The following is a 13,013-nucleotide window of genomic DNA, read 5'->3' on the forward strand; positions in this document are numbered from 1 at the left end:
ATGGGAGGGTGATGACTAGGGGCTCTGTGAGAGAAGCACTGCAGCTCCCATCCAGGCAGCTTTGAAGCACAGGCAACCTTTGTCACCACTTCATCAAATTGTTTGTCTTCATGCTGCGGGGAGGAGCGGGTGACCTGGCCCTGCTATTTCCACTTAGGCATGTGAAGTGACCATGCCCCTCCAGCATGATGGAGTATGAGCCATGAAGGGCAGCAAGGCCTCTCTGTGAGGGAAACATCCTTGTGAGCAGAGATATTTTGTTTTTTATCACTGCCAACATTCAATATCTTGGGTGTTAGCAAAAACCAAGGTGGTGGCCTCTCTTTGCACCCAGGGGGAATCAAAGCTGACTTCCCAGCCGGGCCCTACTTCTCTGGGAGGTGTCAGCCACCAGGGATGGGGTCAAGTTCAGGAGCAGAACTGGGAGCTGATTTAATCTGATCCATGTTGTGTCCACTGCTCTCCTGGGCCTGACTCTTCTGCCTGTTCTCACCATGGATTGGAGAGAAAAGCATGTGCTCCTGGACTTGCTGGCTGAGGGAGACCTGGCACCCCTGAACTGTATTTCCTCCCTAACTTCCCTAGCTACTCCTTTGCCCTGAGCAGAGATGCAATTGATGGGAGTTAGACTCTCCTATTTCCTACTACAATGCTGAATGCTGGCTGCCCTAGGTTTGAGTTCCCTCTTCCTGTCATTGCAACTAAAAAGCAGACGGTTGGGAGCTGGGGAGGCTGTGTGGGGTTCCTCTGAATCTTAAAGGGTTGGATCCTATCTCATAAGTGGGATTCCAAGTGGGAGGCAATAGAGTCCTTTTTGAATTTTTGTTGACAGTGTGACACTCCAGAGTGCCTGGGCCCTCTTATGCAATAAACAGGTTCCTGAGACCCTCAAGGGCCCAGCTCTATGGGGCAAACATGCTTGGACCTGTAGGTGTCCTTTCTGACCTGAGTGAACTTTGTGAATGAGTGGGTGACGTGGAGCTGCCTACACCCAGATGACAGAACTGACCATGATCCCCACCAAGGCAGGCAAAATCACTCGGCAGAAGCACAGGAGTTTTTGGACCTAGGGTTCTTTGAAAAAAAAATAGGAATGAGTGCACGCGTGTGTGTTCTTTGCAAAAATCCCAGAGGAGACCAGCCATTAGACCTTTTTTTGGTTAAAATGGAAGAATTTATTTTTTCCTTTCATAGCCAACTAGGAGCTACAAACAGAGATAAGCAGGCCAAAAGTTGCCTTTTCTTTCCCTATCAACAACAAAAGTATTTTGAGAGGGAATAAATAGGTGTTGAGTGTGAAAACCTAAATGTTTAAGTTAGGAAAGGAAACCCGAACAGTACTCTGGCTTCTGTGAATTTTCAGTCTGGATGAACAGATGGTTCTTGGTCTGTTCCCAGCTTCCCCTGTGGTTCCTGGGCTGCTGGCCTGGCTCACACAGTGATCCCGCCTGGCTGGTCTTGGTCTGTGAGGCAATTGGCTCCAGCAGGATTCTCTCCAATGTCGAACCATCAGGATGATAGGGGACAGGTCCCAAGCACGCCCTCCTCCTACAATTGTGGGAGGGGTTTGAGATCTTCTCTTGCTTGTCTCCTACATACATATCCCAGGCCTGTCCTCAGTACCCCACCAACTGAGACAGGAAGGAGGCATGATTTATTTCACCATGATGGCAGAGAGACAAACTTGTTGGCATTGTTATTCTACAGCTAAAGACCATGATGCCAATAGAATGTCTGGGACCTTGTGGGGACCATTGGCAGCAAGGTAGAAACTTCAGCAGGGGTCCTATGCCCCGGGCAGCCACTTGGATTGGTGTTGGCCATTCCCAAGCAATGCAGGGATAGTCTGGCCTGCTAAAAAGGGCCTCCCAGTTCTCAGGGGCTCTTTTTATGCACGATCCATCCATTCCCTCTTTTCTCACTCTCTCCCCCCACCTCAGCATGTCTGCATGCGCATTAACTTCAGCACGTCTGTCTGTGTCTTTTTTCTGTGTGGGTGGCAAACAGGACTGTCCTACCCAAATCAGATATATGCCCATAATGCTCCCTCTATGCCCAGTGCTCATGTTGCCTCAGGATTCTCCTTCTGTGCCATCATTCACTTCAGATTAGATGGGGTTTCTCTTTTATTTGCTTGATTTTGTTTTGGGGCTACACCCTGCAGTGCTCAGGGATCACTCCTGGTGATCACTCCTGGTATAGGGGACCATATGTGGTACCAGGGATAGAATACTTTACCTCTTGTATTATCTCTCCAGCCATAGATCTGAGTTTCACACACACACACACACACACACACACAACCTGCTAATTCAGAGATTTGGGTAGATTTCTGAACAGGTAAGTAGTGTTTCCTAAATGGCTAAAGTGCTTAAAACATTTCACTGCTATTAGATCCAGTGAGACTGAACCCCAGGATGGAGGCAAAAAGGAAGACGAGGAATGAAGGGCTCACTGCATGGAGCAGAAACCCTAATGCTCAGGCAGGGGAGACACCACACTGATATGGTTTATTATAATTTCTGATGAAAGCACAGCCACCATTTGCCAAGGCTCTATTCTTGCCCCACTGCTCCTGTCCTGGGGACATCAGCCACACAGTGTGCTCTCCACACAAGTAGCTGAGCCCCTAATCATCACCCCCTTCCCTTTCCATCGCTAGTAATCTTACCTTAGTGGATCAGCTTCTCTAGGTGAATTGTCTCCCCACAATATACCCCCAAGGCCTCAGGTTGACAGCTTCTTAAAAGCCAACAGCATTTCTGACTTACTTCCTGATATTGCTGTTTCCTACTAAAGAGTTGATATGGAATGGGGGCTCCCAGACGGTGCTTAGGAGATTCAGGGGCCTTGCAGTTGAGCACAAGGGCTGGAGAGTTTGATGATCCTCATAGCGTGCAGTACCAGGGATACTTGTGCCACTCTTTAGTGCTGAAGACTTGTCATTTCCCCCTAGAAGTCATTGAGTCCACAGGGAGCTCATCTAGCTGTTGCAGCACTCCCAAATAGTCTCAGTTATGAGAGATGGCTGTGGATGAATCAGGCTTCATGTTAAAGTGACTCAAACCACAGGCCTTTTCAATGTCTCAGCCTTCTTGGCCTTCTGGCAGGTTCATTGCTGGCAGGTCAGAGTGTCTGTGAGTTGCATCCAGTCCATAGTCTGTGTCTCAGAACCGTAATGTTAGAGATTGTTAAAGCCCAATTTTGGCCATTTTAAAAACAGGTGCTAAGTGCATCCTATATGTGGCTTCATTATGAAAAGGAAAAGTATTTCTGAAAACAATGTTTATATCTGAGAGGTGTTCTTGCAGTTCATTAGATTGCATTAAGTTTAACTATTTATGCATGTTATCTTCTTCCAAGACTTAGTTGCCACACTGTGCCTGCACACATACATATACATATACATATACACACATGCACCTAGTCATTAAGGAAGAAAGGGAGGAAGTGAGGAAAGGGAAATCCAGCAGTTATTTCTACATGGATTAAATTGTGGGTTTGAATGATGTGGTGAGTAGCCATAACTGAATAATACTTTGCCACTTTTGAAAAAAAAAATGAGGCTGTTATCAGACATACAGGGTTTCCTTAATGTGCTTTCCCTGAAATATAATAAGTGGAAGCTGTAAAATAATTCAACATAGCAGAGATTTGGATCTGAAAGTTACCCCCATTATAGACTCTGTTTAGCCCCAGGAATTCTAGTAAAAAAATTTTTTTTTGTTAGTTAGCCATGAGAATAACGTGTAATTATCTCCTGTCATCAGCAGCAGTTGTATCTAATTAGAGACTTGGAAATCTAGGCAAGTCTCTGATGCGGCGATCTGGGCTCATCTTGGGAGGTTTGTGTTCTATCAGTAAACAGCCATTGTAGATAGTGCTACTGGAAAGGGTGAGCAGTGCCGTTTTCAGAGGCTTCTTCAGTTCCTCTCAAATCATATCCTGCTTCTAAGGCTTTCCAAAAAAGGACTGCTTCCAGTTTAACATCTGTTTCTCTGCATCTCTTTCTCTTGATGCACTTATACTTGTATAAACAGTAATGCAGCTTACCTCCTCACCCAAGTGTGAGGTGTTGTCCTTTGGGCCTCTTCAGAGGAAGCAGGAAGTGTTTGGGCTGGTGAGTTCATGGCCTATAAGAAGATTCAGACCTCCTGTATCCCATTGCTTTTTAGTAAACCCACCAGGGTTTATGTGTCCCATCTCTCAGCATTGTGGGCTTCTGGTTCTGTCTCCTGCCTATGATCTTTTATGAGTTTGCTATCTCCCCTTTTTTCCAATAAGAAGCAATCAACCCTTCTGTTGCTTTCTGGGAGAGCAGTGATGAGCAAGCGCTTTGAGAAGGAAGGAGAAGATCTCTCTGAGCACTTCAAACTTTGTTTTTGTGGCTATCTTGCCAGGAGAATCGCTTGTGCTGAAATTCTTTTTTAGCTGGAAAAGTGGGTGAATTAGACAGCTCAGGAATGTCCCTCAGCCAGGGAGAGGCATTGAGTGGAAAGAATGTGCAGCTCAGGTCCTAAAAGACTGAATTAGAATGACTCAGTCTCTTCATCCTGAAAAGGAACACAGAGCCCAGATGATGTTGAGATGATGTTCTGACACCTCTTGGCTGTGGGACCAGAAGGCCAAGGTTAAGATCACTGGAACTGGAACTACAGTTACTCTCTGATTTAATCTGTCTTCACTGTTTCTCAAAACTCTGTTTCCAAAGGACAAGAATCAGTGCTCCCCATATTGACTGACTGAGTGATCCTGGAGCAACATAGGAGTGTGAGGGCTGGGGCTTAGACTCTGAACAAAAGCACATGATTGACACTGAGACATGGTCTTTCAAGCAGGTGTCATGGTAGCATTTTGTGGACTGCACTAAGAACACTATTTTAATTTTGTAAAAAATTTATATGCTCTTATTCAAGTGAAAATATGAAACTGGTAAAATAATCTGATTTGCCTGTTAGATTTCCTATGTGAGAAAAGGAATCGGAGCTGACTTTTCCTGCTTTGTTTTAATAAATCATTAAATATTAAATAATATTTAAATAAATATTAAATATTTAAGAAATTGGTTTACTATTGCCATCATTCTGGAAATTGGTGTAGCTTCTTTAGTGATCAGCCCTCAGCGGTGGGACCTAGGCTTTTAGGACAGTCACCTCTGTCACTCTTTTCTGTTATTGTGAAATCCTGTTGATTATGACTCAGAAAGTTAAAAAAAAAAATTATCATGTAAGATATAGACATTTCTTCTCTTCTCTTTGTGCACATACCTCTTTCCTTGGGTGAGTTAATGAGAAAGCATCTTTAAGTTATCTGCTTAGAATTTCTTATAATCAGTTTAAAAAGACTAACTATAGAGGGCCTGAAAAGGAACTATCATACAGTTAACCCCACTTATCTGCAGTTTATCTGCCCAGGGTCAACTGCAATCTGAGAATATTTCTTCTTATAAGGTGAGAGAGACAGAGAGAGACCATAGTCACATAACTTTTATTATATTATTTTACTTGTTCTGTTTTATTATTTTGATGTAAACATCTTCCAGGGCTAATTTAAGAATCAAACTTTAATAGGTCTCTGTGTCTAGGAATAAACACTATTTACTGGCTTTAATATGTTTGTTTCAAGCATTCACTGGAGGTCCTAGAATTTATCTCCTGTAGATAAGGGGGGGTCTAATGTATTACCACCCACTTCATGCAGAGGAGGAATCAGAGGAAAGAGAGGTGAAGTATGTTGGGGATTTTTGTTTGTAGTGCTCAGCAGTGCTCAGGGCTTTTTTTACTTCTGCCTCTGTGCTCAGGAATCATTTTAAAAAATTAATTTAAATCATTGTGACTTACAGTTATTCATAGTTAGATTTTAGGCATTCAATATTTCAGGAACAATTCCACCACCAGTGTCAACCTCTTACCATCAATTTTCCCAGTCCATCCCATGTCACCACCCGCCCCAATATGCCAGTGTAGCAGGCCCATTTTTAATTTTGTTGTTAAAAGTTTGGGTCTCATAATTTCATGGTTGTTGTCCCTGGTTTGGATATTTAGTGATTTAGTTCTGTCCTTTCTTAACACCACCAATGCACCTGACACCCTTTGGCCCGTGTCCCCAATCCTTTCATATTTGTCTTTCTCCTCTTCACTCAATTTTTTTCCTTCTCACTATATTCTGGGACCTAGAGTAGTCTCAACAACCCCCATTTAAACCATTCATTTATTCATAGTTATTCTAAATACTACATAAAAGTGATATCATCCTGCATTTAGCTTCCTTCTGACTTACTTCATTTAACAATATCTTTCAGTTTCATCCATTTGCATCATATTGTATGGGTTGCATCATTATTTATAGCTATGTAGTATTTTCCTCTTTCTCGCTCTCTCTCTTTTCTTTCTTTCTTTCTTTCTTTCTTTCTTTCTTTCTTTTCTTTCTTTTCTTTCTTTCTTTCTTTCTTTCTTTCTTCTTCTCTCTTTCTCTCTTTCTCTCTTCCTCTTTCCTTCTTTCTTCTTTTCTTTCTTTCTTTCTTTCTTTCTTTCTTTCTTTCTTTCTTTCTTTTCTTTCTTTCTTTCTTTTCTTTCTTTCTTTCTTTCTTTTCTTTCTTTCTTTCTTTTCTTTCTTTCTTTTCTCTCTCTTTCTCTCTCTCTCTTTCTCTCTTTTCTCTCTCTCTTTCTCTCTCTCTCTTTCTTTCTTTCTTTCTTTCTTTCTTTCTTTTTCTTTCTTTCTTTCTTTCTTTCTCTCTCTTTCTTTTCTTTCTTTCTTTCTTTCTTTCTTTCTTTCTTTCTTTCTTTCTTTCTTTCTTTCTTTCTTTCTTTCTTTCTTTCTTTCTTTCTTTCTTTCTTTCCTTTTTCTTTCTTCTTCCTTCCTTCCTTCCTTCCTTCCTTCCTTCCTTCCTTCCTTCCTTTCCTTCCTTCCTTCTTCCTTCCTTCCTTCCTTCCTTCCTTCCTTTCTTCCTTCTTCTTCCTTCCTTCCTTCCTTCCTTCCTTCCTTCCTTCCTTCCTTCCTTCCTTCCTTCCTTCCTTCCTTCCCCTCTTTCTCTTTCTTTCTTTCTTTCTTTCTTTCTTTCTTTCTTTCTTTCTTTCTTTCTTTCTTTCTTTCTTTCTTTCTTTCTTTCTTTCTTTCTTTCTTTCTTTCTTTCTTTCTTTCTTTCCTTTCTTTCCTTTCTTTCTTTCCTTTCTTTCTTTTCTTTCTTTCTTTCTTTCTTTCTTTCTTTCTTTTTCTTTCCTTTCTTTCTTTCCTTTCTTTCTTTTCTTTCTTTCTTTTTCTTTCCTTTCTTTCTTTCTTTCTTTCTTTTCTTTCTTCTTTCTTCTCTTTCTTTCTTTCTTTCTTTCTTTCTTTCTTTCTTTCTTCTTTCTTTCTTTCTCTTTCTTTCTTTCCTTCCTTCCTTCCTACCATCCTTCCCTTCCTTAACCTACCATCCTTCCTTCCTTCCCTTCCTTCCTTCCCTCTCTCCTCTTTCTTTCTTTCTTTCTTTCTTTCTTTCTTTCTTTCTTTCTTTCTTTCTTTCTTTCTTTCTTTCCTTTCTTTCTTTCTTTCTTTCTTTCTTTCTTTCTCTTCTTTCTTTCTTTCTTTCTTTCCTTTCTTTCTTTCTTTCTTTCTTTCCTTCCTACCTTCCTTCCTTCCTACCTTCCTTCCTTCCTTCCTTCCTTCCTTCCTTCCTTCCTTCCCTTCCTTCCTTCCTTTCCTTCCTCTCCTTCCTTCCCTTCCTTCCTTCTTTATCCTTCCTTCCTTCCTTCCCCTCTCCTCTCTCTCTCTCTTTTTTTTTTTTTTGGTTTTTGGGCCAACCCCTGTGTGACGCTCAGGGGTTACTCCTGGCTATGCGCTCAGAAGTTGCTCCTGGCCTTCTTGGGGGGAACCATATGGGACGCCGGGGGATCGAAACCGGCGGGTCCGTCATAGGCTAGCGCAGGCAAGGCAGGCACCTTACCTCCAGCGCCACCGCCCGGCCCCATCTCATTCTTTCTTTCTTTCTTTCTTTCTTTCTTTCTTTCTTTCTTTCTATCTTTCTTTCTTTCTTTCTTTCTTTCTTTCTTCTTCTTTCTTTCTTTCTTTCCTTTCCTTCCTTCCTTCCTTTCCTTCCTTCCCTTCCTTCTTCCTTCCTTTCTTTCTTTCTTTCTTTCTTTCTTTCTTTTACTTTCTTTCTTTCTTTCTTTCTTTCTTCTTTCTTTCTCTTTCTTTCTTTCTCTTTCTTTTCTTTCTTTCTTTCTTTCTTTTTCTTTCTTTCTTTCTTTCTTTCTTTCTTTCTTTCTTTCCTTTCTTTCTTTCTTCTTCTCTTCTTTCTTCTTTCTTTCTTTCTTTCTTTCTTTCTTTCTTTCTTTCTTCTTTCTTTCTTTCTTTCTTTCTTTCTCTTCTTTCTTTCTTTTCTTTTCTTTCTCTTTCTTTCTCTTTCTTTCCTTTCTCTTTCTTTCTTTCTTTCTTTCTTTCTTTCTTTCTTTCTTTCTTTCTTTCTTTCTTTCTTTCTTTCTTTCTTTCTTTCTTTCTCTTTCTTCTTCTTCTTTCTTTCTTTTCTTTCTTTCTTTCTTTCTTTCTTTCTTTCTTGGGGGGTTTGGGTCACACCCAGCAGCGCTCAGGGGTTACTCCTGGCTCTATGCTCAGAATCTCTCCTGGCGCGCTCGGGGAACCATATGGGACACCGGGATTTGAACCACCATCCTTCTGCATGCAAGGCAAACACATTACCTCCATGCTATCTCTCTGGCCCCAGCTATGTAGTATTTCATTCTGTATATGTACTACATCTTCACGATCCATTTGTCTGTTGATCTTCTAGATTGATTCCAACTCTTAGCTATTATATTGAGTGGTGCAATGAATGGCGGTGTGTATACAGTCTTTTGTATGAGTGTTTTTCTGTTGTGGGGATAGATATCCAAAAGTGGTATTCTGGGTCATAGGGCAGATTGATTCTTATTTTTAACTGATGATTCCTCTATACTGTTTTCCATAAAAGTTGGATCAAACAGCATTTCCCACCAGCAGTGGACGATTGTTCCTTTTCACCACCATCCAGCAACACAGATTGTTTCCAGTATTTTTGATATGTGCCATCGTCACTGTGTAAGATGATATCTCTATTATCTTGATTTGGATTTCCCTAATGATAAGTGATGAACATTTTTTCATGTGCCTGTTGGCCATCTGTTGGTCTTCCTCTGAGAGGTGTCTTTTTATTTCCTCTCCACATTTTTAATGGCTCTTATTAGGTTTTGTGGGGTTAACTTTTGTGAATGCTTTGTATCTTAGATATTAACTCTTTTTCTGATGTTTTAGTGAAAATATTTTCTCTCACTCAGCTATCTCTTAGTTTTTGTCTGTGTTTTCTTATTACCATACAGAAAAATTTTAGTTTTAATGTAGCTCCATTTATTCAGATTTGAATCTATAGCCTTGCCATTGGCATCCTATTGTTGAAGACTCTTTGAGGTCTAAATCTCGGTGTGTTCTGCCAATATTTTTTTTCATTGCTTTATGGATTCAACTCTGATCTCAAGGTCTTTGATTCACTTTGATTTGACTTTTTGTGTAAGGTGTGAGATATGGATTGATCTTTAATTTCTTACATGTGCTTATCCAATTAACCAAGAATCACTCTTTACAGTGCTCAGGGAATCATATTGGGTGCCAGGGATCCCACCTAGGTCAGCCACATGTAAGGCAAGCTTCCTACCCTCTGTGCTATCTCTCAAGCCTTGAGAGATAAAGTATGCTATTGGTGTTGTACATGTTAGAAAAATGTGGCATTGGCATTGGAATCTGTACATCAGAAGCCCATGACAGACATTGGAATTCTCCTGATTACCCTGTTCTACTGATCTCTATTGGTAGACTGAGAAGTCTGAAAGCAACCACCAGTGGTGCCTATCCCTACTCAACTGCCACAATTCATAGCTGTTCCATTACCCAGAAGCATCTTTGCAATTTATGCAGGTTTCCCAGAAACCATCTTCCTCATCTTGACCCTTTTCACCCCAAGACGAAGCAATACACCAAAGGTCAAAACCTGTTGTCAATGCAGATCAGTTCAATCGCCAAATTGTCAGCTGGGACAGCACCAATGGTCTGGTCATTCCTACATCTGACCCCTTTTCTTCTAGTCCACTTTCACCCCATGAGGGTTGTCTCAAGGACTGCTGCTCCATCACATCTGGGAAATGATTTTGTCTGTGAAGAATGAACGTGCTCTGTGGTGTTGACTGGCCTTGGGTGGGACTGTTGGCACTTGCTGTGTTAGGGTGACTGCTCTTGGAATAAGTATGCATGTCTTCAGACCTTCAAGGTCAACATATCAGTGTGTCATTGCCATGGAAGCCAGCACAATGGCTGGTTTCCTTTACCTGACCAGAGTGGAGTGCTGTGAACAGGTGTCCCTGTCTCAAAGGGCAGCTGGGAAAGGATTGTTCTTCCAAAGTGATTCTGTGAGGGGTCCTCGCACTGTCCATTGTGGAGGTCTTTACCCACTCTGTAGCTGCTTTTCTCACTTCGCACCTATTTTACTCCCTGCTTGACTTCTCTTTTCATGCACATCTCATGTTCTTCTGCAGTTTGGCTCTGTTGCAGCCTTTTCTCTGACTGTTCTTCCTCCCTCTGTGTGAGCTGCTTAGGGGTCCATATGCAGATTTCCCTCATCCCTGATTGTCTTCTAGATGTCCCCAAGATATGAACCCCATTTCTCAGGAGATTCACTTTCCCATCAACACTGGCCTTTATACTAGTTGTGAAAAAAACAAACTTCACCCAACAGCACCCATGAGGCATGCTTCCTGAACATGTGATTTACTTAACTTGCCTCAAAGATGAACCAGAAAACTTCAGGCTACCACAGAGGACCAACCTGTGTCCATGCTCGGGTGACTTGGGGCTTTTGCCCAGGGATGTCAGCAGACCCTATTTCCATGTTAGTTCACATTACTTCATTGTACCTGGCCGTATCTTAATGCTATCACTTGCTTTCTGTCCCGTTGTTCTTAGATCTCAGCTGAGTCTTATCTGCAAGCAGTTACCATTATGCTTTCTCTTCTAGACCCTTATTAAGGTGGGGCAGCTCAATCATTTTTGTCACTGTCCTTTATCATCATTTATTGTGACCTCATAAAAAAAGCAGACATTATACCTCCTTAGCAATGTGGCCAGGCTTATTTTCAAGTTACAACTCAACCAATATGGCTTATGTTGAAATGTGCCAGAGGGATACTTATCCCTTGCCACTGTTAGCTTTATCTTCTCAGACTGAGTTTTCATTGACACTAACCTGTCCACCTTTGTTTCCATCTTCTGTTGATCCCTTTCCAAACTGGCCTGTTAGTGACCTTGCAGCAGAAGGTTCTTTATGTGGGGCAATCCATACTGAAAAGTAAAACTAGGCTTCCTGATCCAACAGCATTCTAAGTAAATGCTGCAGGTGACTCCAGGCCAGAAAGAGAGGTCCCATATCTACTGGTGAGGCTCGTGAAGAGTCTTTCACTATAGTGGATCCCTCTTCTCCCCACTGCAACACCTCTGTCAAGGTAGAAGAGACATTCTCCTTTGAGGAGTGGGGCATGCCTGTTTGTTTCTTGTAGATTACGGGTATTTGGGGGTACCGTGAAGAACCCATTCTCCATCAAGCCCTCTCAAATCTGCAGGTTCCACCTCTGCAGACTCAACCAACCGATACCTGCAAGTGGTCACATCTGTGAATGTGAAACACGGGCCCATGGATAGTAAATCATTAACATACCAATATTCCTGCATTGTTCGATTGTTAGATGGAGCACCTTCATGGTTCTTGGCTAAGAATAGAAGGCCTCTGGGAAGAGGCTACAGCTTCTAAGGATTTGCTTCTGTGCAGTGGAGTAGCCACCCTTCCTGGGGTGGTACCTCTGGTAGGAAGGTGATCAGCAGCCCCAGCATCTGGTAGGCTAGCAGACCTGCCCACTAAAAGACACTCATCTGTGGGTCCCACCCCCCCACTGTGACCTCCACAGCAGGCAGCACAACAATGGCCTTGATTGGGGCACCCACCAAAGAGGCATCGGGGTGAGCTTTTGATCATGGAGGAGAAATCACAGGCTATCCAAGCAACAAGATAGTTGCACCCCCAATTTTATTTGTTTTTAATTAGCCATATATCTCTTTCATGCGTTTTGGGGAAACCCAGAGTATTTTTCCTTCTCTCCAACCCCCAGAGGAGATTGCAGAGGTTAAGAAAGTAAGAGTTGAAAAGTCATTTCAAAACTGCAATCCTCTAGACTTTCCTCTGGGAAAGACCAAAGATGGAAAGCATTTCTTTTGTGGCTGATGAGACTTGTAAATGCCCAGGAATACCTGCTGATCTTTGAGATTATTAGTTCATGTATTACATATGTTCAGCAGAAAGGCCTGCTGATCTCCTATAGACATTGTTTTTGTACATGTTCATATTTCAAATATTTTCCAGTTGTTTTTTTTTGTCAGTTATTTTTCTGGCATCACATCTCCTGGCAGTTATTAAGCCTAGGTATGTCAGTGAGTGTATCTTCCAGCTCCTCTTGGCCCTCTTCTCTGGGGGAATTCTGTATCTCAAACCTGCTGGTTTCATTGTACCTATCAATACAATTTATTCTGGCTTTCATCTTTTTTTTTTAGTTGTTCTTATCTTGTTCCCACTCTTTATTAATGTCCTTAACCTGTTTTTTATAGAAAGTCTTTTTGTTCACCTTTTATTTGTTGCTGTTCAAACGTAAATGATTTAGCCTCACTTTGTGGGAAAAAAAAGTTGGGTCACCTCCTTATTTCCCCCAAAGGATTAGGAAACCATATTGACACATATTTTTGCCTTGGAAGCCCCCAGGAGGTAGTACACATTTCAGCTGATAAAAAACTGTCCTTTGTTGAAGTCAGGGTAGTTATCCACATTCGATAATGGTGTCAACATGAGAAAGTAACCAGAATTATCTCAACCCACAAGGCATTCTCTTGTGCCTGTCCCTGCCACCTCACATTTTGGTATGAAATTAATGTTTGCTACTGTATATTTTTACTTTGCTCTTGTCTTCTGAATT

At 41.8% G+C, this 13,013-nt stretch overlaps 1 protein-coding gene across 1 annotated transcript in view; it reads left to right on the forward strand.

Moving 5' to 3' along the window:
- Positions 1-13,013, forward strand: part of JCAD (junctional cadherin 5 associated) — a 45,464-nt gene that overhangs the window by 17,697 nt on the left and 14,754 nt on the right. The window lies entirely within an intron of this gene.

The sequence above is a fragment of the Suncus etruscus genome, chromosome 7 (assembly GCF_024139225.1).
Source record: "Suncus etruscus isolate mSunEtr1 chromosome 7, mSunEtr1.pri.cur, whole genome shotgun sequence".
In the NCBI taxonomy this organism is placed as follows: domain Eukaryota; kingdom Metazoa; phylum Chordata; class Mammalia; order Eulipotyphla; family Soricidae; genus Suncus; species Suncus etruscus.